Source organism: Anomaloglossus baeobatrachus, chromosome 5 (assembly GCF_048569485.1).
Source record: "Anomaloglossus baeobatrachus isolate aAnoBae1 chromosome 5, aAnoBae1.hap1, whole genome shotgun sequence".
In the NCBI taxonomy this organism is placed as follows: domain Eukaryota; kingdom Metazoa; phylum Chordata; class Amphibia; order Anura; family Aromobatidae; genus Anomaloglossus; species Anomaloglossus baeobatrachus.
This window is the reverse complement of record NC_134357.1, coordinates 474,587,746-474,613,709: the sequence shown is the minus strand read 5'-3', so window position 1 is coordinate 474,613,709 and position 25,964 is coordinate 474,587,746. Positions and strand designations below refer to the sequence as shown.

At 45.0% G+C, this 25,964-nt stretch overlaps 1 protein-coding gene, 1 non-coding gene and 1 pseudogene across 2 annotated transcripts in view; all 3 read right to left on the bottom strand.

Moving 5' to 3' along the window:
* LOC142312802 (uncharacterized) overlaps nucleotides 1-25,964 on the bottom strand; it is an 87,885-nt gene that overhangs the window by 12,753 nt on the left and 49,168 nt on the right. The gene's annotated exons all lie outside the window — the stretch shown is intronic.
* LOC142313436 (U2 spliceosomal RNA) lies at nucleotides 2,177-2,360 on the bottom strand. The gene has a single exon (XR_012754468.1). It is a non-coding gene; the product is annotated as a U2 spliceosomal RNA (small nuclear RNA).
* Nucleotides 21,867-22,045, bottom strand: LOC142313431 (U2 spliceosomal RNA; annotated as a pseudogene).

Below are 25,964 nucleotides of genomic sequence, written 5' to 3'. Positions count from 1 at the left end.
GTCACTTCCACTAGTGTGTCTATCTTTCCCTAAGGGGGGTGACTAGGGTTTCTGGTCGGCTGTGTGTTGCCTAATGAGGGAAGGTGTTATGCAGGGGCCTAACTGTGACTACCTGGTTTTGCCAGGGCGTCACACAAGCCCCTCCCCTCCCCCTTCTGGTCTTTCCAATTTATGATACAAAAAGACAGGACAGGACAGGCCTGACTTTCAGTCACTGCCACCCTTTCCCATCCACACCCGTAGAAAACCCTTCCACCGTTTCCCAGACCCCAAACTTTTCCCTTCCCCTCCCAACCCTCTGCATCCCTCCTACCACCCGCATCCCTTCCCCTGTCATCCCCCACCACCCGGGAAGAAGAGTGTGACACCCCCCTTCCCCTAGCCCACCATCCCGCCCACTGAGCAACTACTGCTGCGCAGCTGGCTTTTTAGGCAGCAGCGCTATTGTGAGGTCAGAGATTCCATTCGTTCCATGGCTGCAGCTTTGACGTTCCATGGCGGCATTGTGGCACGCCAGCATTCCGTCTCTTCTTGTTATGCACTGTCCAAATTGAAAATAAACAAACAGGCATACTACAGAAAAACTTACTAACAAAACTTAGAGAGGTGCTTTCTGAGAGTGCTTTTTACAGTTTGTCTTTTCCCAATTAGCCGTTTAAGTATGCTTAATGAAAGTACTAATTCATTTCATAGGCCGCCAATTCTTAGTATTAGACGTTACTTATGTTGCAGTATCATGCTTTGCAGCAGTTTGCAACACATTCATCACCCATGGCTGTCCCCAATTGGGCTCAGAAGCTAAATGTCTATCATGACCTCTCTTTTTGAAAGTCCAAGAGCAAGCAAACTCTCCCTCCAGGAGAGGGAGCCAACAGATCAGGAAAGACATTGTCATTGCTCAAAGAAAACACCCAAAAACAATGCATGGTAGGAATAAACAGGGAACTTTAATTGGAGTGGAAGCTGATAACAATTCTGCTTCTTCTCACACCTGCAGTCACTGCAGCAGCAGCTGAATCTACTCTGTCCAAAAGGGATCAATTCCATTCAATTGCACATGATTTAGATAAGATAGAGAATAACCTACTGCACAGGACATAGCAGTTGGTCAAGTTGAGTGGAGATGAGTTTGCTATTTATTTGGCACAGCTTTCAACCAAAGTTGAAAAAAACTGTTAAAGAAAAAAAAGGGGGAAAAGTGTAAAAAGTTAATTGGCCAAATAAATTGAGCATATGAACTTTCCACCCTGTCCCAGCTCCCTCTCCCTTTCCTCCTTCCACCATCCCTCTCACCACCCACATCCTCTTCATCATCCCCCCACTCCCTTCCCCTAGCTCACCCTGCAACCCACTGAGCAACTACTATTGTGAGGTCAGTGGGCATTGTGACACAACAGAAGGGCTTGACTGCATTGTGAGATGTGAACATTCTACTGACCCTTTGGCTGCATTGTGACACGCCAGTGTTCCGTCTCTTGCTACTGACTGGCCAAAGGGAAAAAGGTCAGATAAAAACCTTATTAGCAAAATGTAAAGCAAAGTTTTAATTTTTGGTGCTTTTTAAAGTTTGCCTATTCAAAGTTATCAGTTTTAGTATGATTAATAATAGTACTAATTCATTTCATATACAGACCATTCTTAGTTTTATACATTACATATATAGCAGTATCATGCTTTGCAGCGGTTTGCAAAACATTCATCACCCATGGCTGTCCCCAATTGGGCTCAGAAGCTAAATCCCCATCATGCCCTCTGTTTTTGCACCTGCATTTGGAAAGTTCACGAGCAAGTAATCTCTCCTGCCACCAGAGGGAGCCAACAGATTAGGAAAGTGATCATCATTGCCCGAAAACGTGTGGTAGTAATAAACAGGCAAGTTTAATTCTCACACCTGCAGTCACAGCAGCTGAATCCACTTTGTCCAAAAGGGATCAATTCCATTCAATTGCAAGTGATATAGAAAAGATAGCGATCAAGATACTAAACATGACATTTGCTATTTGGAGCAGCTTTCAACCAAAGCGGGAAAAACTGTTAAAGAAAGAAAAAAAGGGGTAAAAGTGTAAAAAGTTAATTGGCCAAACTGAGCAAATAACTAGTTTGCTTACAATGAATTCATTAATCAGGCTAATATTAATCAGGTGAATTCCATTCTGCTTTTGGAAACTGGGTTAAGTAGGGGTGCACCGGTCCTGGAGGTACTGCAATACCAGGTCAATGCGTGGAGTGGACAGAGCAAGCTCTTCTTCCATCGACCTGTTCTAAAAAGCCATTTAATATATGGTCCCCAGATAGGGGACGTATCAGATATTAAACTAAGAACAGATTATTTTTTTTTATTTAAAAAAAAAAAAACATTTCAGGTTTATGATAACTGTCAGCCATTTCACCCATAGGATAAGGAATCTGGCTACCATCTAAACTCATCATACATGGTTTCGTTTTATTAAGTATAAAAATATTACATGAAAATACATAATTTCCAAAGCAAGAAAACATCAACACAGTAAAGAAAACACATAATTAGTTGCTTAAATTTCAGAAACTTCCATGTTCCCTCGGCATCCATCCCATTCTTCCTGTCACATTTATAATGAAAATACAACTTGCCCAGAATCATGCTCACACAGTCGTCCACATCAAAACTCTCATTCTTGTGCACATATAAATTCCTACTATTCAATAACACTTCCTTCACACACACTAAAAACAACCACAACACCCTTTCTTTCTCACGGCCTAATTAGCATAATCCAAACATCACAATATCATAGTTCAGTCACTGTAACCCGGTCACTTCTCCACATAACCCACTCAGCTTGTTCTAGACATCCCTAGCATTCTTACAAGTCCATAGCATGTGATGCACTACCTCATTATTCCCACACCGTTCTCTTGGACACCTCTCAAACTCAGCCAATCCTTTCCTTTACTGCACACTCCTCACCAGCAACACTCCATGCAAAGACATCATAGTATCATCATCATAGTTTTAAGGTTGAAGGGAGACTCTAAGTCCATCTAGTTCAACCCGTAGCCTAACATGTTGATCCAGAGGAAGGCAAAAAAAACCCCAATGTGGCAAACAAGTTCCAATGGGGAAAAAATGTCCTTCCTGACTCCACATCCGGCAATCAGACTAGTTCCCTGGATCAATACCCTGTCATAAAATCTAATATACATAACTGGTAATATTAAATTTTTCAAGAAAGGCATCCAGGCTCTGCTTAAATGTTAGTAGTGAATCACTCATTACAACATCATGCGGCAGAGAGTTCCATAGTCTCACTGCTCGTACAGTAAAGAATCCTCGTCTGTGATTATGATTAAACCTTCTTTCCTCAAGACGTAGCGGATGCCCCCGTGTTCCAGTCGCAGGCCTAGGTGTAAAAAGATCTTTGGAAAGGTCTCTGTACTGTCCCCTCATATATTTATACATTGTGATTAGATCCCCCTTAAGCCTTCGTTTTTCCAAACTAAATAACCCCAAGTTTAATAACCTGTCTTGGTATTGCAGCCCACCCATTCCTCTAATAATCTTGGTCGCTCTTCTCTGCACCCTCTCCAGTTCAGCTATGTCCTTCTTATATATCGGTGACCAGAATTGTACACAGTATTCTAAGTGCGGTCGCACTAGTGACTTGTACAGAGGTAGAACTATATTTTTTTCATGAACACTTATACCTCTTTTAATACATCCCATTATTTTATTAGCCCTGGCAGCAGCTGCCTGACACTGTCCACTAAAGTGAAGTTTACCATCCACCCATACACCCAAGTCTTTTTCTGTCTGTTTTACCCAGTGTTCTACAATTAAGTACATAATCATAAATGTTATTTCCTCTACCCAAGTGCATGACCTTACATTTATCTACATTAAACTTCAATTGCCACTTCTCAGCCCAATCCTCCAATTTACATAAATCTCCCTGTAATATAAAATTATCCTCCTCTGTATTGATTACCCTGCAGAGTTTAGTATCATCTGCAAATATTGAAATTCTACTCCGCATGCCCCCAACAAGGTCATTTATAAATATGTTGAAAAGAAGCGGGCCCAATACTGACCCCTGTGGTACCCCACTATGAACTGAGACCCAGTCCGAGTACGTACCATTAATAACCACCCTTTGTTTCCTATCACTGAGCCAGTTTTTAACCCAGTTACACATATTTTCCCCTATCCCCATTATTCTCATTTTATGTACCAACCTTTTGTGTGGCACCGTATCAAAAGCTTTTGAAAAGTCCATATACACAACATCCACTGCATTTCCCTGGTCCAGACTTGAAGTCCCTGGTCCAGACATCCATACCAGATCCTTTTGTTTATTTGACATATCACACTTAAAGGCGATCCCGAAATTGATACGACCTGATAGGGATCGCTGGTACGTCGCTGGTGAGATGTCACACAGTCAGACCTTACCAGTGATGCAGGAACGATACAGGTCGCAGTAGCGACCTGTATAACGATCTCAGCAGTCACTGTGACCCTGTCACACAGTGTCAAACACAACGATCTGTCCTGCCCAGCAGGACATCGCCTTTGAAGAAAATGGCCTGGACCATTCTGCAATGACTAGGAATCTCACAGCAGGGTCCTGATCACTGGTAGATGTCACACATAACGAGATCGCTAACGGGATCGCTACTGCGTCACAGAAACCGTGACTCAGCAGCGATCTCGTTATGTGTGACGGTACCTTAACAAGCTTATGGCACACATCCTCAGCCTCAGACATTCTTAAGCCATTTATCCCTCATGGTGTATTATCCACGCACATTCTCATAATCATACCTTTGTTCCTCAAGAAGCTCACCATTTTCATCTTCTCCAACCGGAATCATTTAACAAAGGTCTCTAACTGCAAATACCAAGAGGGGCATAAAAAAGCAAAAGGCCTGCTGTTGTCATGTGGTAGCCATTTTAAATATTCTATCATTGTGCCCGCCAGATATATGGACATACATACGCAGCTTTGGACTGTTTGGATAACAACTCTGTCAAGAAACTAATACAACATAACCAAATAAGAACACATAAGTTGGGGAAACCCATGCCTCGATTGTTTCTAGTTTTTAGAAGAATCTCTCTCCTAGCCTTCTCTATATTGCTACCCCAAAAGAAGATGAACAGTAGCCTATTAATCTGTTGCAATAGCCTAGTCGAAAGAGGAAAGACAGGGGATAAGTAAACAATTATGGGAACAATTATGTTTTTAATAGCTAGAATCTTTCCTATAGAAGACAATTCCCGCAGATGCCATAGCTCCAACTTTTTGATAATTTTACCCACCATCTCAATCCAACTATTATCTCTTTTCAAAGTTTCATCAGGACTTACACCCAACACTCTAATCCCACCACTCACTACCTCCATATCAGCATCTGTCACGACCTTACTACTAAAAAACATTTTAACTTTTCCTTTTATTCCAATTAATTTTGAACACAGATACCACACAAAACAGATTCACTAATTTCATGCTCACCAAATCCCTCTGTCTCACAAGCCACAGACATCTTCCATATTGCCCATCACTTTCCCTCCACCATCTGGCACTAAAAGGCCTTTAAATGCTTTATCTGATCTTATAAGTTGCAACAGAGGTTCCATCACACATTTGAACAAAATGGGGGAAAGAGGACACCCCTGCCTCACACTAGAAAGAATCTCAAACTGTTCAGTCATGCGGCCATTCTCCTGCACAATACTCCTGGCCCCTTCATCCTTCATACATACCTGCAGTCAACCTCACTAGCTTCTCAGGAAAACCCATCCTCACTAACACACTAAACAAAAATACATGCGCCACACGATCGAATGCCTTTTCAAAGTAAAGTGTACCCAAAATCACACATTTGTTTCTCCTTTTACAATCCTCAATCATATCAAGCACCAAACAAACATTATCGTGTAGCCTCTTTTTCAGCACCGAACATACCTAATCCTCACCAATCACAGACCCAATCACACCTTATACGACAGGCTAAAATCTTGGCTAACAACTTATAATCAGCATTAAGTAGTGTAATGGGTCTCCAATTCACAAGCCTCTTTCTCTCACCTTTCTTAAACAACAGAACAACCAAGCCGCTTTTCATACATTCAGGCATTTTTCCACCAGAAAACAAAGCACACATCACTTCCATAAGATCCTGAGAAATGACATCCCAGTACTTCAAATAAAACTCGGATGGGATCCCATCACATCCTGGAGACTAATTTTTGGGAGATTTAGACACCGTATCCCACAACTCTCTCTCAGCTACTCAATCAAACCAGAACACTCGCTTGCAGTCCCAAAACTCTTAATAGCACACAAAAAAAAAATCCTCATTCTCTAAATCACACCCTTTCTTACTGTACAGGCGTTGATAAAACTTACCCACCTCTTGAACCACATCCTCACCTTTTACTGCTCTGCCTTCATCATACACAAATAATGGCATATCTCGTTTGCCACCACATATTTTCTTAAAGAAAAACCTTGTGCTCTTTTCATTATTCTCACGGATCTTCACTCTCAACCGAAAAATTATTTCTCTCCCACGCTCATGTATCCAATCATTCAACTCTCTTTTCACCCTTACAAGCTCATGTTTCACATCGATACCAAATATTCTGCATTTGTGTAAAATAGAAAGTCTCTTATTCACACTAGAGTAAAATAAAACTTTTCTTCCTTGCCTTCCTATATCCTAATTTCCTGAAGAAACCCATTATTTTCTCCTTAAGGCACATCCACGACAAGAAAACACTACCAAAACTACTGTACTTTTGGGCCTAGCCCACTTCTTATATCCATAAGTGAAAGCTCTTTTGACCTTAGTTTTGTCTTTTGTCTAACACACTCACATTCATCTGCCACCTCCCCTTACGTTAGGAAACTTCATACACCTCAAGCACCCCATACTAACATTCGTGATCTGAAAAACATACTTTTTCTTGCCAGTATTTTTTACATGCAGTATAACAGATGAGGATGTAAAAAAATAGTCTAACCTTGAGACCGTTTTCCCACATCAGCATGGTATGTAAATGAGCCAGGTTTTTCCATAACTGCGTCCCTAAGGAAAAGATCACTGGCAACATGATTCCAATAGTTACCAGTGACATCAACCTTTGATTCATTTGACTCAGCCCTACCTTCCATAGAAAAAACACAGTTAAAATCACCACAGATGATAATAGGCAATTTCCCATGAAGAAATAGCAGTTTTTCAAAAAAATGCCAGTCTCTCATTTTTTTCCCACATTTGCATATATGCAGATGAGTTTAAAGTCAAATCCAGAGCAGGAAAGCAGGGCACATATACACCTTCCTTCTTGTATAACAACTCTTTGTGTTATATAGAGGTCTTTATTCTGCACAAGGATACCTACACCATCATTTCTGTTACCAGAGGAGAAAGACCACATCACAATACCATGTAACCACTCTTGATTTTTTAGAGGTCTGGACAGTTCACATTCCTGGACACATACAATATCGCTTCTCTTGGAGGACAAGAAATACAATACAGCGGCCCGTTTTGCAGAAGAGGAAAAAACACAAACATTTTGAGACATCATCTGGAGCTGTAGGCCCATAAGTTAGGCACTTAACGTGGAGCTCTCGCCTTTACCATAGTGAATCAGCATGCTCAAGGTACATCATGAAATGAAAGCAAATCCTGCAGCCCAGACAAACTAGCCTCCTCCAGAAAGCCTTCACTAGGTGAAATTGGTGTGGTTTCCATATGGTTTAGCAGGTAACGACTCATGATATAAATCAGACGACAACACTGAGTATGGTTTTGAAATATCAACAGACCCCGGACCATCTTTCTTTAGCCTCTTTAATTTATGAGCCCCTTTTTTTCTTTTGCGTGAAAACAGAAACAACTTTATACAAAAGAGCAGCATTCTCCTGTTTTGGTATCCTGCACATTGCCCTCTCCCCAGTTGAAACCGGTCACTGTATATTCTGAGAACTAGATGGAGACACATCTTCAGGGACGGTTGAATCACCAGCGGACTGTATGAACCCAGACGCAGATGGAAACTTGTCAGGGGGGCTACTGGCTCTAGTAATACTTGCATCTCCTGACCCTCCACCACGGCAGGGGCTTCATTGGTTGCAGCCTCACCAGATGCAGACTCCATTACCTCCATAGCAGATACTTCAGATACAGGCACCACAGGGATAGGGTTTTCCACAGAGACCCCATGAGCAACCTGAGCCTGGACTTGCCTCTCCTCCCGTGCCATGCGACTCTCCTCCCGTGCCCTGCGTCTTTCCTCCCGTGCCCTGCGCCTCTCCTCCCGTGCCCTGCGCCTCTCCTCCTGTGCCCTGCGCATCTCCACGCTAGCATGCCAAGTGACATTAGGGCAGCTCCTGCATGTGTGGTCATCAGGCCCACATGAATCACATTTAGGTGGATAGGGGCACACAGAAACATCATATCTGGGCTGTTTACAATTTCTACAGCCCTCATAAATGTGACTATAATGGAAGCATTTTAAGCAAAATGAGGGTTGCCCCATGTAATGCAGAAAACCACAATTTCCTCTGATGGAGAAATTAGCTGGTGGGCGCATTATCCCCCTTACCTTCAGGGTCAGGTTTAAATCAAACCCAGAATTTAATTGCGGTGATCGCCTTTTCTACATTAAAAAAATGGTCTAGGTGATTTAAATTGCACATGGGTTTTTTTCTCCTTCAATAGTTGAACAAAATCAAGGCAGTCCTCTTCATAATAGAAGGATGCATCATTCTTACCAGCCTTAACAAATTCCTGTATACAAAGTGCCTTTTCCAGAGTCACTCCGCCCAGCTCCTGCAGAATCTTGCGTACAATGTACTCCAATCCAATCTTGACTTTGCTGTCCTTCACTTCCTCTTGTCTCACTGTATTATTCACCGCCGTCATCTTTAAATGACCAAGGCATGGATTGACAGATCCTATGGAAACTCCTGGAAACACGCACCTCCCTGCCCAAAATGGGGCAATAAACCCTGATCTCAGCCAAAAGGCCGAGAAGCAATAACCCAAAATGGTTTTTGCCTCATGTGGTACCCTGGCCTATGCTGGCCACATCTTAGGGAGATGAAGACAAACCCACGCCTTGATATGACATCTTGTCACCCAACCAAAACATTGAAAAGCCTGTTTTGTATGGCAAAAACAAGAAGCCTGGCGCGTTGTACAGTCACCCACTGCCATGAATCTGAATAACTCCTCCTTTTGGACACAAGCACCTTCCCTCCCCCTTCCTCATCCAGGTCTTTCAATTTATGTCACAGACAGACACAGAAAGGACGGGCTGCCTGACTTTCTTTCACAGCCACCTTCTCCCATCCGTACCCTTAGAAAGCCCTTCCACCGTCCCCTAGAGCCAATCTCTTTCCTTCCCCCCCAGCCCCCAATTCCTGCCCTCCACATCTCTCCTACCACCCACATCCCTTCCCCCGTCATCCCCCCCACCACTCCCCCCTTCTAGGGGAAAGAAAGTGAGAGCCACCCTTCTTCCCCAAACCACCCTCCCACCGACTGAGCAACTAATGCTGCGCAGCTGGCTTTATAGGGAGCAGCCCTATTGTGAGGTAAGCGGGTATTGTGGCACAACAAAATGGCTTGGCTGCATTGTGACATGCAGAGATTCCATTTAAGTTCCATGGCTGCATCATTGAAGTTCCATAGCTGCATCATTGGAGTTTCATGGCTGCATTGCATGTGACACGTCAACATTTTACTGACCTTGTGGCTGCATTGTGACATGCCAGTGTTCCGTCTCTTCTTATGTACTGTCCAAAGGGAAAAATAAATAGTCAAACAAAAAAACCTTACTAACAAAACTTAGAGAGGGGCTTTCTGAGACAGCTTTTTTTTTTTAATCAACTTTTTAAACAAGTTTTACAATAAATCAGAAACAGATAGACATGTAAATGAAACATTTCCCAGGTATGCCGTTAGATACATTATGCAACACACAGATGTAATGTCAGGTAGAAAAAGGGGGGGTAATCCCCCAGCACACTTCGGCCTTGGAAAGGGGAAAGAAATCAACACCACCTATTCAGGCTTCAAATCTGGAATGTATTTCCAAAATCATCCCACAGAGACCATGTCTTTATAAATCCGTCCATTGTATTGTGGAGTTGGGCCGTCAACCTCTCCATATTTCTCACATCTTTTATCCTAGCATAGAGATCCGAGATTGACGGCGGTGCTACCCTCTTCCAGAATAGTGATATTAGACATTTGGCAGAGGTGAGAATATGCAGGAGAAGCTTTAATTCAGATTTGCTTAAAGACGAAGGGAGAGCATTTAGTAAATATACCACCGGATCCCTACTCAGATTTCTACCTACTAATCTACCCATCAGGGACTCCACCTCCTCCCAGAAACCACCGATAGCTGGGCATGTCCAGAATATATGGTATAAAGAAGCTCCCCCAAGTCCACATCTCCAACATTCATCTGGATAGGAGCGGTTGAACTTATGAAGAAGCTCTGGAGTGTGATACCATGTCATAAGGACTTTGACTTGGTTCTCCTTATAGAGAGTGCTGACTGAGGACCGAAATGTCCTAGTCCATATCACCGACCAGAGTGCTTCCGATATAGGTCGACCGATCCAGCCCTCCCATCTCTTCATATATGTGTGCTTCACTATCTCTGAAGAGTTCCCTCTTGACAATTGACAATATGTTGTAAATGGCTGAAATCAAACCCTTAGTTGAAGTGCGCCCCGAGCAGAGGGCCTCAAAAGTTGAGGGACGACTTGACGCCATCTGCCCTCTGATGGTCGAGAAGAAATGCGCTATCTGTTGGTATGAGAAATGGAGGCAGAGAGGTAATTTGTACTGGTGTCGTAGGTCTGAGAATGGCTTTAATTTTAGGGTGACTGGGTTAACAATGTCACGGAAACAATACAGGCCCGCCTTTGCCCATTGCCCCACCACCCCCGGGCTCATGCCCTCTGTCAAGTGTGGAGTGAACAGGAAGGGAGTCAGTAGAGAAGACTGCGTTGCCAGTTGGAACTTTATCCTGCACTGCCGCCACAGCTCCTTTATAAATGCCATTGGGCTTAAAAGGTCTCTCGAATGAGTTTCACTAGGGCGGCCCCAAATTATCCTTAAAACAAGACTGATCAATGTGTTTGAGGTTAAAAAAATTGCTAAAAAAAAGTTAAAAGCCTCCTCTAGCATTTCGTTTGATGATGTCTGACCTCCCAACTCCCGTATAAAATTCTTCCTCTCCCGCACTTTTTTTAAAAAAATATCTGGAGCATGTCTAATAGTCTTCCAAATGTTTTAACTGAGAATTAAATATTATCTTTTTTCCTTTTTGGCCTAGAAAGTTCTGGATCTCAATTTTTAACTTGGCAATGTCCTCCTCTACCCCAGGGACTCCCCACCATTTTAACTTATGGAGAGTCTCTAGTCTAACATTGAGATCCCTGAAACACATTCTCTTTTCCCAGGCCTACCTTCTTCCCACTGTGACAAAGAAATTTCTTATGCGACACTTAACTCCATCCCACCAATTAGACATGGATTGTTCTGGACATTTTTTACTCCTCCATATTTTATATTTAGCAATAAATGCAGCCCGGGTTTCCTCATCCTGTAATAAAAATATATTTAGTTTCCAGGAGCTTTTACCTACTTTCCCCTCATCTGCATATTTCAAATTTGCATATATGAGGGCGTTGTCTGAAAAAATATTCGTCATTAGTCCGGCTGATTTAGGGGTAAAGGAATCTGAGGAGGGAAGAATAAAATCAATGCGGGAAGATACAATACCGTTACTCCATGTATACCCAGAGTCAGACGGGTGGATTTTTCTCCAGGCATCCTGTAAATTAAAATCAGATAAAATGTGCTTGACTTGACATAAGGTTTTGTCTGGTTTTCTAGTATTATCACCACCTCCTCTCCCCTCTCCCAACATCACACAGTTAAAATCCCCTCCCACCACTACAGGTAATGGACCTGTTAAAAACAACTGCATGTCATTAAAAAGGGAGGAGCGTTTATTTTTATCAGGGGGAGCATAAATATTAATAAAACGACAAAACCATTAAAAACTGCATGTGTTAACAAAGCACAACCTGGAGAAATTTCTGTGACAGATAAAATCTTAACATCTTTGTTTTTAAATAAAATACCGACTCCAGCAGCCTTATTCATGTTAGACCCCGACCAGACAGAGAGCCCTAAGGTCCAGTATTTTTTAATGTCCGAGTATATAAGGTCATGGGTAATGCCGTATTCCTGTAAGAAAAAAATGTCAAAATTCAAGGCCATTAGCCATGCAAACAGGGCCACTGTTCTGATCGGGTTTTTTAGGCTCCTCACATTCAGTGAGGCTATTTTGATGTCTGCCATTAAATGTTAGTGTTAAAACCAGATCTTTAAGAGTCCGAGAGATGGGAACAGTCATATACAGATGGAACAGTGTTCATACTACCAGTATCAACGGAGTCAGAGTCCACACATTCTGGGTCCACATTTGACCCCATCGGACTGTTGGTTGGAATGGAGACATGAGGACCCATCCGTCTCTTTTTCATTTCCTGGTCCCGCTCATTTCGGCCTCCTTTAGCGCAGGTGCACAGGTCCATCTGGTCACCCTGCCCAGTGGGTACTATGTCCAAAGTGTCCTGGCCATTCGGAGGTGGTCATTGCACATCAGGGTGGACATCTGGCTGGACGTCTTGGAGAACATCACAGGGAGCATCAGGCTTGTCCTCATGGTGGTCATCAGAATGGTCATCAGGAGGGACATCCGTCTGGGCACCTGGTTGGTCTGCAACAACGCTATCATCCATCTCTGTCATGGTCCTGGACTGGGCCTCCATCATGGATTCAGGAAATACCGAGAAGCCAGGCTTACTCGGCCTTCCCCCAGAACCGCTCTGGGGATCCTAACTCTTCACCAGGTGTAGCCTGGTTACCTGAAGGAGTGGGTGATGACTCAGCATTACAGGGGGGTGCTGAGTCAGTAGCGCTTACCACAACTGGGTCGGGTCTCCATCGACCAATAAGCACATCTGCAAAGCTAGCGACCAGGGACCCCGTCTTGGCCATACCCATATGGGAAGGCACTCCTGCGGAGCTCGCCGCAGGTGTCTGGGGACCCCCGGACCGCTGTAAAATAGATGGGTACACAGACCACATCCACTGAAGATCTTATCACTCGTGCAATCTTTAGAGGTATGACCCCATTGACCACAGTTATGGCACTCACTGACTTTCTCGTTCTTGCACTCATGCTGCAAGTGACCAAGGCCACCACACTTCCGACATCTGCGAGGATGTCCATTGTAGAACAGGTATCCAATGTTTTTCCCAGCACAACCATGGAGGGGGGGTGTACATGGCCCTGTGGACTCCCTGGCTCTGGGTTAAAGCGCACCAAAAAACGACGTTTGCTATTCCAAATATCATTAATGGTGTGCACATTCCCCACAAAACGGACAGAGGTACAGAAACGCCTAAGATACAACTCAATGTCGTGCTCACTGACATACGGGTTGTACATATACACCACCACAGGGATCTCGCCTTCACTGTGCAGGTAAGTGAATATCACCCCCTCCAACAGCTGGTTATAGGATTCGCCCTTCACTCGCTCTTGGAAAATGCTACAGGCAGTCTTGGCCCTCAATGTCAGGATGTACGTGCACTGCCCCCTCTCCTGCAGGCAGTACACATTCTCTTTCTTTACACCCAAGAGGTCTCGCAACAAACGGTTGTAGAATGCCTCTCCATTCCCACAACCAAAGTGGTCTTTCGGAACCTCGATTTTTATCGAGTTTATAAGCTGGCCGGAGCCAGAAGTAAATTGCTGAATGCACGGCATTGTACCAGCAATAGCGTGACAAAAAGCCTACCATTTCTCACAGGCTCGACCTTTCACCGGGGGATTGCCGCTCGTTGCCCGAGTACTACTCATCCCTAATAGCAGCGGGGGGGGGGGGGGTAAAGTCCCACCGTGAGGTGAGACGATCCCCCCAGGTCAAGGAGCCGGGTACCTCGAGCACCTTCAAACCAAAACCAGGCACAAAAACAATGAAGTCTCTGCACCTGTTCTCAGCCAAAAGGCCGAGAAGCGATAACCCGAATTGGTTTCGGCCTTGGGTGGCACTCTGGCCTATGCTGGCCTTATGTTAGGGAGATGGAGACAAAGCCACGCCTACAGAAGACATTTTGTCACCCAAGCCAACCCTTGAAAAGGCTGTGTTGCAGAGCAAAAACAAAAAGAATGGTGCGTTTTGCAGCTGCCGCCCACTGCAATGAATCTGAATAACTCCTCCTTTTGGACACAAGCACCTCCCCTCCCCCTTGCAGTCTTTCCAATTCATGATACAAAAAAACAGACAGGACAGGACAGGCTGCATGACTTTCCGTCACTGCCACCCTTTCCCATCCATACCCGTAGAAAGCCCTTCCACAGTTTCCCAGACCCCAATCTTTTCCCTTCCCCTCCCAGCCCCCAATCCCTGCCCTTTGCATCCCTCCCACCACCTGCATCCCTTCCCCTGTCATCCCGCCACCACCCGGGAAGAAGATTGTTAAACCCCTCCTTCCCCTAGCCCACCATCCCGCCCACTGAGCAACAAATGCTGCGCAGCTGGCTTTATAGGCAGCAGCACTATTGTGAGGTCAGCAAGGGGGCATTGTGACGTGCAGAGATTCCATTGAGGTTCCATGGCTGCAGCCTTGACGTTCCATGGCGGCATTGTGATACGCCAGTGTTCCGTCTCTTCTTGTTATGCACTGTCCAAAGGGAAAATAAATAAACAGGCAACAGAAAAGCTTACTAACAAAACTTAGAGAGGTGCTTTCTGAGAGTGCTTTTTACAGTTTGTCTTTTCCCAATTAGCCGTTTAAGTATGCTTAATGAAAGTACTAATTCATTTCATATACCGCCCATTCTTACTATTAGACATTATGTTACGGTTGCTGCGAGCACTGGAGACTATGTCCAGATTTCTTGCTACTGCACATGTGCGAGCGCTGGAGACTAAGTCCAGATTTCTTGCTACTGCACATGTGCGAGCGCTGGAGACTAAGTCCAGATTTCTTGCTACTGGACATGTGCGAGCGCCGGAGACTAAGTCCTATCTTGGAGCCATTGCACATGTGCGGGTGACATCATCGCTGACACGAGGTCACATGTCTCTGACACCTTCTATGCCGATTGGTCGCTGGTCATGTGCTTGTGATGCCTTGCTCGGTGATAGGCCAGCATGACGTCACTCCTGTCGTTCTGGCAGCCGATTGGCTCTGGTGTCCTCCATCTTGGATGAGGCACAGAGTCTATATAAGACCCTGACACACGCCGCATGGCGCTCAGTCCTCTTGGTTCATGCATAAGAGTAGACGCTCTGTGCGCGTTCCTCTAGGCATTCCTCTGTCTATGCTAGGTGAGCGCTACCGGCAGGGTAGCGTTCTTATACCTTACAGCTTCGGCTGCTGTCCGTATCCTTACCTCTTAGGGGAGCGGACATAGGCAGGTGCCTGAGGCACATGGTCTGGCTGGGCCTTGTGGTTCGACTCGTAGGTGGACGTTGCCGCTAGGGTAACGTTCCTTATACTGCGTCTGGCAGTTGTTCGTATCCTCGCACACTAGGGGAGCGAACAGAGGTAGGAGCTTTGTGCGGCTTACGCTGCTGTTCGTCTCTTTTGCACCACTAGAAGAGCGGACCTAGGCAGGTGCCATATCTAGTGGTTCGTGTCCTCGCACACTAGTGGAGCGAACGCAGGTAGGAGCTTTGTGCGGCTTACGCTGCTGTTCGTCTCTTTTGCACCACTAGAAGAGTAGGTAGGTAGGTGCCATTTCGCACACATTGCCTTTGTCTCTGTGATTATTAACAGAGATCATTCCACACACCCTCCAAGTAAGGGAGGAATTGCTTTACCTACTTATTATATCCTTCTGTGAGTTAACAGAGGTATTGCACTCTGCCATAGTCTGCAGCAGAGTCTTTGCACGGTGGACCCTGACTGTCTGATACTCCTTTAAGTTATTATCAGACAGCTCCTCGTAACATTAGGACTGAGCCAAGGGTCTGGCAGTTATGGCAGAATTTCAGCAGTTACACCGTTACATACAAGTACTTGAGTCACGGCTCAAGAGTATAGAGGATAAACCTCAGACCATGGTGACATCTGCACATGATCCTCGACTTGCTCTGCCAAACAGATATTCTGGCGATGCCAGATCATGTCGTGGTTTCATTAGTCAGTGTCAGATACACCTAGAGGTCAACTCTTCTCGCTTCTCTACGGAGAGGTCCAGAGTAGGCTTTATCATCTCCTTACTTCAGGACAAAGCCTTAGAATGGGCGACTCCCCTATGGGAGCGCTCTGATGTGGTTACTCTGAGACATCAAGACTTTCTTGATGCTCTTAAGGCGGTATTCATGGGTCCGCAGGTTACCCATGATGCGGCCCTGAGACTGTTAGATCTATCTCAGGGTTCGTTATCCACTAGTTCTTATGCCATTGCTTTTAGAACTCTGGTGGCAGAACTAGATTGGCCAGAGAAGGTGTTGATTCCTATCTTCTGGAGAGGGTTGGCAGGCTATGTCAAGGATGCTCTTGCTACTCGTGAGGTCCCTGCTTCTCTGGAGGACTTGATCACAGTAGCAACGAGGATCGATGTACGCCATAAGGAACGTAGACTCGAGGTCTCTTCCTCACGCCCTAAGCATCGGGCTATTCCAGTTGTTGAGGGTCCATTACCATCTTCCTCAGCATCTGAAACATCTCCCACTCCTATGGAGTTAGGTCATACGTCTTCCAGACTACGCAAGTCTGGTCCTCCTATATGTTACGTATGTCGTCAGGCTGGGCACTATGCCAACAAGTGTAATAGTCGTCAGGGAAACTCCCTGGTCTAGTAACCATTAGAGGGGGGTTACTAGAGACGTCTTCTGCACCCTCTAAGTGTTGTATCCCAGGTCAGCTCTCGTTATCTGAGAATACATGGCCTATTATGGCTTTTGTGGATTCCGGAGCTGACGGGACTTTTGTGTCCTCAGGATTTGTAAAGGGACACAATATTCCCTCTATCATGTTAGAGGCTCCTATTCCTGTCCGTGTTGTTAATGGAACTATGTTGTCTGACTCCATTACATTGAGGACAGTTCCCTTGCGCCTTTCCCTGTCTCAGGGTCACATAGAGGAGATTTCTTTTCTTGTTTTGCCTGAGGGTATAGACGACGTCCTTCTGGGTCTCCCATGGCTTCGGACTCATGCTCCTCACATTGACTGGGAGTCTGACAGCATTATTAGTTGGGGTTCGAAATGTCAGTCCCGATGTCTTCCCTTACCACCTAAGGTCATTGCGGTTGCATCTACTGATCTCTCTCCCATACCTACACCCTATCTGGATTTCGCTGACGTGTTCTCCAAACAGGGTGCTGAGGTTCTTCCACCCCATAGGCCGTATGACTGTGCCATAGACCTTATCCCAGGTTCGGTTCCACCTAAAGGCAGGGTTTACCCCCTGTCGATACCTGAGTCGGAGGCCATGTCGACCTATATAAGAGAGAGTTTAGAGAAGGGGTTCATTCGTAAGTCTGTCTCTCCCGCGGGAGCTGGGTTTTTCTTTGTTCGGAAGAAAGAGGGTGATTTGCGTCCCTGCATAGATTACAGGGGTCTCAACGCAATCACAATAAAGAACAAATACCCATTACCTTTAATTTCGGAGCTCTTTGACAGACTGAGAGGAGCTCAAGTTTTTACGAAGTTGGATCTGCGGGGTGCGTATAACTTGGTACGAATTCGAAAGGGTGACGAATGGAAGACCGCTTTTAACACTCGAGACGGTCACTATGAATACCTCGTCATGCCTTTTGGGTTATGTAATGCACCCGCAGTATTTCAGGACTTCGTAAACGATGTGTTCAGGGATTTACTGTTATCCTCAGTAGTGGTGTATCTGGACGACATCCTGATTTTTTCTCCTGATCTGGAGACTCATCGTCAGAATGTCGTTCGTGTCCTTTCCCGTTTAAGGGAGCACTCACTGTTTGCTAAACTCGAGAAATGTGTATTCGAGCAGTCCTCATTGCCTTTTTTGGGTTACATTATCTCACAAGAGGGCCTGGCTATGGATCCTGCGAAGCTCTCTGCTGTCCTGCAATGGTCCGAACCTCATTCCTTGAAGGCGGTGCAACGCTTCTTAGGATTCATAAATTATTACAGGCAGTTCATACCCCATTTTTCTACTTTGGTGGTCCCTTTGGTGGCCTTGACTAAGAAAGGTGCTAATCCCAAAGCCTGGTCTACTGAGACATCTCAGGCTTTTGAGGCAGTAAAAAGACACTTTTCAACTGCACCCGTTCTTCAAAGACCCGATGAGAGTAAGCCCTTCCTCTTAGAGGTTGATGCCTCTTCAGTGGGTGCTGGTGCGGTCTTGTATCAAAAGAACGGTGCAGGTAGAAAAAGGCCGTGTTTCTTCTTTGCGAAAACCTTTTCACCGGCAGAGAGAAACTATACCATTGGGGATAGGGAACTGCTCGCCTTGAGATTAGCCTTGGAGGAGTGGCGTCACTTGCTGGAAGGAGCGAAACATCCTTTCCAGGTCTATACTGACCATAAGAATCTGACGTACTTACAAACCGCTCAGCGTCTGAATCCTCGCCAAGCCCGCTGGTCCTTGTTTTTCTCCCGCTTTCACTTCTCCATCAACTATCTGTCTGGGAGTAAGAATAACAAGGCAGACGCCCTGTCTCGCTCTATGCTTTCTACCCAGGAAGAGATTGACGAACCTCGTCTTATCCTTCCCTCCAGGGTTTTTCATACGCTCTCCCCTGTGACGTTAGACCAAATCCCACCGGGCAAGACCTTTGTTCCGCCTGATCGACAGAATGATATACTGTCATGGGCCCACACCTCAAAGGTGGGTGGGCATTTTGGTATTAGGCGGACACGAGAGTTACTGGAGAGGTGGTATTGGTGGCCACACTTAGCCAGCCACGTCAAGAGATATGTCGGTTCTTGCTACTCGTGTGCTCGCAACCGTCCATTACGGCAGAGACCGGCTGGGCTCTTGCATCCTTTACCAGTGCCAGATAGACCATGGGAGGTGGTAGGCATGGACTTTGTGGGTGATCTTCCATGTTCACAGGGACATAGATTTGTGTGGGTCATTACGGACCATTTCTCCCGGATGGTTCATCTCGTACCGTTATCGAGAATCCCATCTTCCAGGGTACTAGCCAAACTATTCCTCAAGCATGTCTTTAGGCTTCACGGGATGCCAGATCGTATCATTTGTGATAGAGGCCCGCAATTTACTTCCCGTTTCTGGCGAGATCTTTGTAGCCTTCTGCAAATTGAGTTGAATCTCTCTTCGGCATACCATCCGGAGACCAATGGTTTGGTTGAACGTACCAATCAATCTATGATTATATACCTTCGACACTTTGTTGCTGAGAACCACGATAACTGGTCTTCCCTCCTACCCTGGGCAGAATTTGCCCTTAACAATTCGCTGGCTGAGGCCACTGGGCAGACACCGTTCGTACTCAATAATGGGCAACACCCTAGGGTACCGGTACCGTTTCCCGCTGCTGCACCTCCTCCTCTTGTGGCCGACTGGGCAACTAATGCCAGAGAGGTTTGGGATCGGACTCAAGAGTCGATCCAAGCAGCTAAGGACCGTATGAAGACGGTGTCCGATCGGTTTCGTCGCCCGGCTCCTGTCTTTTCTCCAGGGGACTTTGTGTGGCTCTCTGCAAAACACGTGAGACTTAGAGTGAGCTCTGTCAAATTTGCTCCTCGCTTCCTGGGTCCTTATGAGGTTCTTCGACAGGTAAATCCTGTAGTCTACCAATTGAAGTTACCCGTCCATCTTAGGATTCATGACAAATTCCATGTCTCACTGCTAAAGCCGGCTATTTTACCTCACGCTCGTGAAGTGCACTCTCCTGCCTCTGATTCCTCTCGCTCTAGCTATGAGGTACGAGCCATAGTTGGTTCTAAGATGGTTAGAGGGCGCAGGTTCTACTTGATAGATTGGGAGGGTTACGGCCCGGAACATCGCTCTTGGGAGCCTGAGGAGGCTGTCCATGCTCCCGACTTAGTTGCCGATTAACTGCGTCGCCGGGAGGGGGGGCCCTTGAGGGGGAGGTACTGTTACGGTTGCTGCGAGCACTGGAGACTATGTCCAGATTTCTTGCTACTGCACATGTGCGAGTGCTGGAGACTGTCCAGATTTCTTGCTACTGCACATGTGCGAGCGCTGGAGACTAAGTCCAGATTTCTTGCTACTGCACATGTGCGAGCGCCGGAGACTAAGTCCTATCTTGGAGCCATTGCACATGTGCGGGTGACATCATCGCTGACACAAGGTCACATGTCTCTGACACCTTCTATGCCGATTGGTCGCTGGTCATGTGCTTGTGATGCCTTGCTCGGTGATAGGCCAGCATGACGTCACTCCTGTCGTTCTGGCAGTGGATTGGCTCTGGTGTCCTCCATCTTCGATGAGGCACAGAGTCTATATAAGACCCTGACACACGCCGCATGGCGCTCAGTCCTCTTGGTTCATGCATAAGAGTAGACGCTCTGTGCGCGTTCCTCTAGGCATTCCTCTGTCTATGCTAGGTGAGCGCTACCGGCAGGGTAGCGTTCTTATACCTTACAGCTTCGGCTGCTGTCCGTATCCTTACCTCTTAGGGGAGCGGACATAGGCAGGTGCCTGAGGCACATGGTCTGGCTAGGCCTTGTGGTTCGACTCGTAGGTGGACGTTGCCGCTAGGGTAACGTTCCTTATACTGCGTCTGGCAGTTGTTCGTATCCTCGCACACTAGGGGAGCGAACAGAGGTAGGAGCTTTGTGCGGCTTACGCTGCTGTTCGTCTCTTTTGCACCACTAGAAGAGCGGACCTAGGCAGGTGCCATATCTAGTGGTTCGTGTCCTCGCACACTAGTGGAGCGAACGCAGGTAGGAGCTTTGTGCGGCTTACGCTGCTGTTCGTCTCTTTTGCACCACTAGAAGAGCGGACCTAGGTAGGTGCCATTTCGCACACATTGCCTTTGTCTCTGTGATTATTAACAGAGATCATTCCACACACCCTCCAAGTAAGGGAGGAATTGCTTTACCTACTTATTATATCCTTCTGTGAGTTAACAGAGGTATTGCACTCTGCCATAGTCTGCAGCAGAGTCTTTGCACGGTGGACCCTGACTGTCTGATACTCCTTTAAGTTATTATCAGACAGCTCCTCGTAACACATTACTTATGTTGCAGTATCAGGCTTCGCAGCAGTTTGCAACACATTAATCATCCATGGCTGTCTCCAATTGACCTCAGCAGCTAAATGTCTATCATGACCTCTCTTTTTGGAAGCCCAAGAGCAAGCAAAGTCTCCCTCCAGGAGAGGGAGCCATCAGATCAGGAAAGCCATCATCATTGCTCAAAGAAAGCACCCAAAAACAATGCACGGTAGGAATATACAGGTAACTTTAATTGGAGAGGAAGCTGATAGCACCTGATAACAATTTTGCATCTTCTCATACCTGCAGTCACTGCAGAAGCTGAATCCACCTTTTCCAAAAGGCATCAATTCCATTCAATTGAAAGTGATAGAGATAAGATAGAGAACAAGAAACTGCACGGGACATAGCAGAGTTGGTCAAGTTGAGTGGAGACTCATCTCCATTTGCTATTTGCTATTTGGCGCAGCGTTCAACCAGAGCAAGTAAAACTGTGAAAGAAAAAAATGGGCGAAAGTGTCAAAAGTTAATTGGCCAAATTGAGCAAATTAACTTGCTTGCTTTCAATCAATTCATGAATCGGGCTAATATTAATCAGGTGAATTCAATTCTGTTTTTGGAAACTGGGTTAAGAAGGGGTGCACCGGTCCTGGAGGTACTGCAATAGCAGGTCAATGCAAGGAGTGGACAGAGCAAGCTCTTCTTTCATCTCCCTGTTCTAAAAATCCATTTAATATATGGTCCCCAGATAGGGGACGTATCAGATATTAAACTGATAAGAACAGATTTTTGCGTTTGTATTTAAAAGTCGTAGTCATATTTTCGTCATAACTTTAAAAAAGCATCTTCCAAAGGTGAAAGTTCCAAGCACTTAAGGCTCTCTTCTTTCCAAAGTTCTTCTTATCCAATAAATAATACATATAAAGTTCACTTAGTGCCAGCTTAATACAGTCTTTGACTTCCATGTGGTCTCTTTTAAACAACAATATGTTCCTTGTCTTCCACAGAGCATTTTTAATACAATTCAATGTGCACCATAAAACTCTTTCTTTGTCTTTAGCCATGTCCGGAAAAAGTCCATAAAAAACACTTCATGACTTAAAAATTAAGACCAGTCAAAAATTTTAAAAGTTCACTGCAGTCTTTCCAAATTTGCTGTGCAAAGTCGCAATTCCAGATAAGGTGCATGGTGGTTTCATCATTATTGCATTGATGTCTGGGCCAAGTTTGAATGCTACTTAATCTTCTCTTGTACTGAAAGTCACGGGTTGGCAAACATTCATGCACGATCATCCAAGCTATGTCCTTGTGCTGATTAGTCAAATAAGGCGCATTTACTAGTTTCCAAGCTTTAGCAACTCTGTTATACGAATAGCAGCTAATAGGCACCATAGTTTCTTTTTCCTTTATTTTGTGTAGCAGCATTCTTGGATCTCTCAACGTCTCCACTTCATAGGACTCCAAGTCATACATTCCAACAGTTTTCTCCAGAAGGACATATTGCTTCGTTTTCTAAAAATATGACAGGCTGCATATTTTAAAAAATGCGCCTAAGGCTTTGAGGTAGACATATTATTAAAACAGAGGCTAAAAAACTTAGATTATAAAAACAGCTGCACATTTGGAACATCTTTACCGCCGAGATGATGCGGTTTGTGCATTATTTGCCTCTTGACTTTTTCAAACTTAGAACTCCATACAAATTCAAAGAGCATCCTCTGCAGCCTTTTTGCCATAAGATCACTTGGAGGGTAAGCATAGCTCAGGTACAACAGAATGGGAAGAAAAGGGGCTTTGATGATTAAAACGTTCCCTTCAATCGTCAGCTTCTCTCAGTTTCCAGAAGTCAATCTTCTTCTGTATCTTTTGTTTAACTGCATTCCAGCTGTTACCACCATCATTCTGTAGGTCAAAAATCACTCCCAAGATTTTAGTCTTCTCTGACTGTATCGGAAGTAGAGATGAGCGATGTTCGCCAATTTCATGTTCGAGTGATTTTGGAGGGTGCTCGAGATCGAACTCGAGCTTTTTGCTAAAAGCTCGATAGCTCGAGTTACGTTCGAGAACAGTTTGATCAGCAAAAAGCCTAGCTATTTACTAGCTGGTTTTCACTGTAATAGTGTGAGTCACTGTGATTCACGCTGTTACCAAATTCAGCGTAGAGTGTGCGGGGTGGATGCGGTTTAGATCTGTGCTGCTGCTGAGTGGTAAGATAATGCCGATCGCCATTTTTTTTTTCCTAAGCGCGCGTGCAGTGGGGCGGGCCAGGATGTCAGCCAATCACAGACACACACACAGCTAAGTGTACTTTTTGCCAGACAAGCAAGGGTATGTGTCATAGGCTGTGAATGTCACATGTCCTTGCCTTATAAATACGGCCATTTTCCCTCACGCCGCCATTATCTGCCTTCTGCGTGTGGGTGACAGTCACCGCTCACGCTGCTGCTGCTGCCGCCGCTCCTGCTGTGTGCGCTATAGACACAGCGCTGTAGAGATTAGGGACTGCTGTTAACCTGGTACACACAGAACCCGGGCACTATACCCACCTGCCCAGTTTTGCCACGCTATTTTATTTGCCCAAAGAGCTGACACTTTTTCTGCCATCCTAAAAGTGTCTGGAATACTAAGTTACTGTTCCTTTCCTGTCCATTGAACCACAGAACCCAGGCACTGTACCCACCTGCCCAGTTTTGCCACGCTATTTTATTTGCCCAAAGTGCTGACACTTTTTCTGCCATCCTTAAAGTGTCTGGAACACTACGTTAGTGTTCCTTTCCTATATTATATTAGGTCACCATTGCTCGGTTTACTACTATCTATGGAGTGTTTCATCCTTTACATCTATGAGGATATCCATCTAGGACGTCTTTGCTGATGGCCATAAGGAGAAATCAATTGTTGAATTTCAAATTATTGTTTTATTCTATTTATGATGTATCATGTAATTTGTACGTATATTTTCAATGATATTGTAGGATCGTGCTTGCAGTGTTCTGTTATATTCAAGTGCAGTTTACTGTCATTATAATACCTGATTTGCTATACTTGTATATATGGCCTTAAATGACTGTTATAACGGCCTTAGTGCCTGTTTATTTGGAACTATTTATGTCAGGCATGAAACAGTTAAAACATCTTTGTCTATTGGCCATAGGGAGGAATCAATATCTGAAGCATTCAGACTACTGTACTATCTTACTTATGATATATTATGCAATTTGTTTGTATTCTCCTTAAAGTTACTGTAGGATTGTGTGTGCAGTGTTCTGTTATGTTTAGTGCAGATTACTGTCATTATAATATCTGATTGTACCTCTTTACATGTATGGCCTCAAATAACTGTCACAATGGCTTCAGTGCCTGTGTATTTGGAACTGTTTGTATCAGGCATGAAACAGTTAAAGCATTTTTTCTATTGCTCTTACCGCCTTTTTTCCTAAGTGCAGCAAAGAGTCCAGTGCGCATGACTGCAATGCCGACTGCTGGCTTCCTCACGTCGCGTCAGATGGCGTCCTGTGGTTGCCATGACTCACTATCACGTGGGTCGTGACATCATGGTCACGTGATCGCGGCGTTCTGGAGGCTCCTTTCATTCAGCGGTGGTGGTAATTGTTGCTATGGGCCGTCTATTGGACCAATTTTGCTTCCTGCTCTGATCAGAACATGTGATCGGAGTTTACTCCTCACATTGGCCACTCTGTCCTTCTTAAACCAGCCCGCCCCTCACCTCTGACACGCTCCTCGAAAAAGCTATTGCGAAACACGTGTCGGAGTGTGAGGGTCACAGCAGTTCATCAGTTCCCAGGTGATGTAATTTGAGTGGTTATTATACTTTCCTGTTTGCCTCCTCCACACTATGACTATTTAATGACTCGTGCTTTTCTCTGCTCTCTTTTTGCTCTTCATATGCATTGTATTCCTAGGCATTCATGCCTTTTGTTTCTGTGTGAGGAACCTTACATCTATATACCCTTTTTATTTTTATGTATATGGGCATGAAATTTTGGATGGGGTACTCACCAGTAAAGATTAACTACTTTATGATGCATTAGTAGTAGCGCAAATAGAACCACAGAACTGCACCTGTCCTTAATGAATGGTTCTTTGGCTCAGGTTTAATACATATTCACTTGGTGTTTTTGATGTGTATGTCCCGGATACAATTTTTTTGATTACTTATTGGGACTCAATCCATTTATTGTCTGTGTCTCTCTATGTATTCGGTACCTTTATGCTATACAAATTTTAGTGTTTTAATGAATATAAATAAAGATTGTTATTTTACTATAACCTTTGTCACTCCTTTAATTGGTCATCTACTGGTGTCCAGGTTGTGTTTAAATCATCCTAAAAGTGTCTGGAATACTACATTAGTGTTCCTTTCCTGTCCACTGACTCACAGAACACGGACACTGTACCCCACCTGCCCAGTTTTGCCACGCTATTTTATTTGCCCAAAGAGCTGACACTTTTTCTGCCATCCTAAAAGTGTCTGGCATACTACGTTAGTGTTCCTTTCCTGTCCACTGACCCACAGAACACGGGCACTGTACCCACCTGCACCCTTTTGCCACGCTATTTTATTTGCTCAAAGAGCTGACACTTTTTCTGCCATCCTAAGTGTCTCGAATATTAAGTTAGTGTTCCTTTCCTGTCCACTGACCCACAGAACCCGGGCACTGTACCCTCCTGCCCACTTTTGCTATGCTATTTTTATAGCAAACAGTGCTG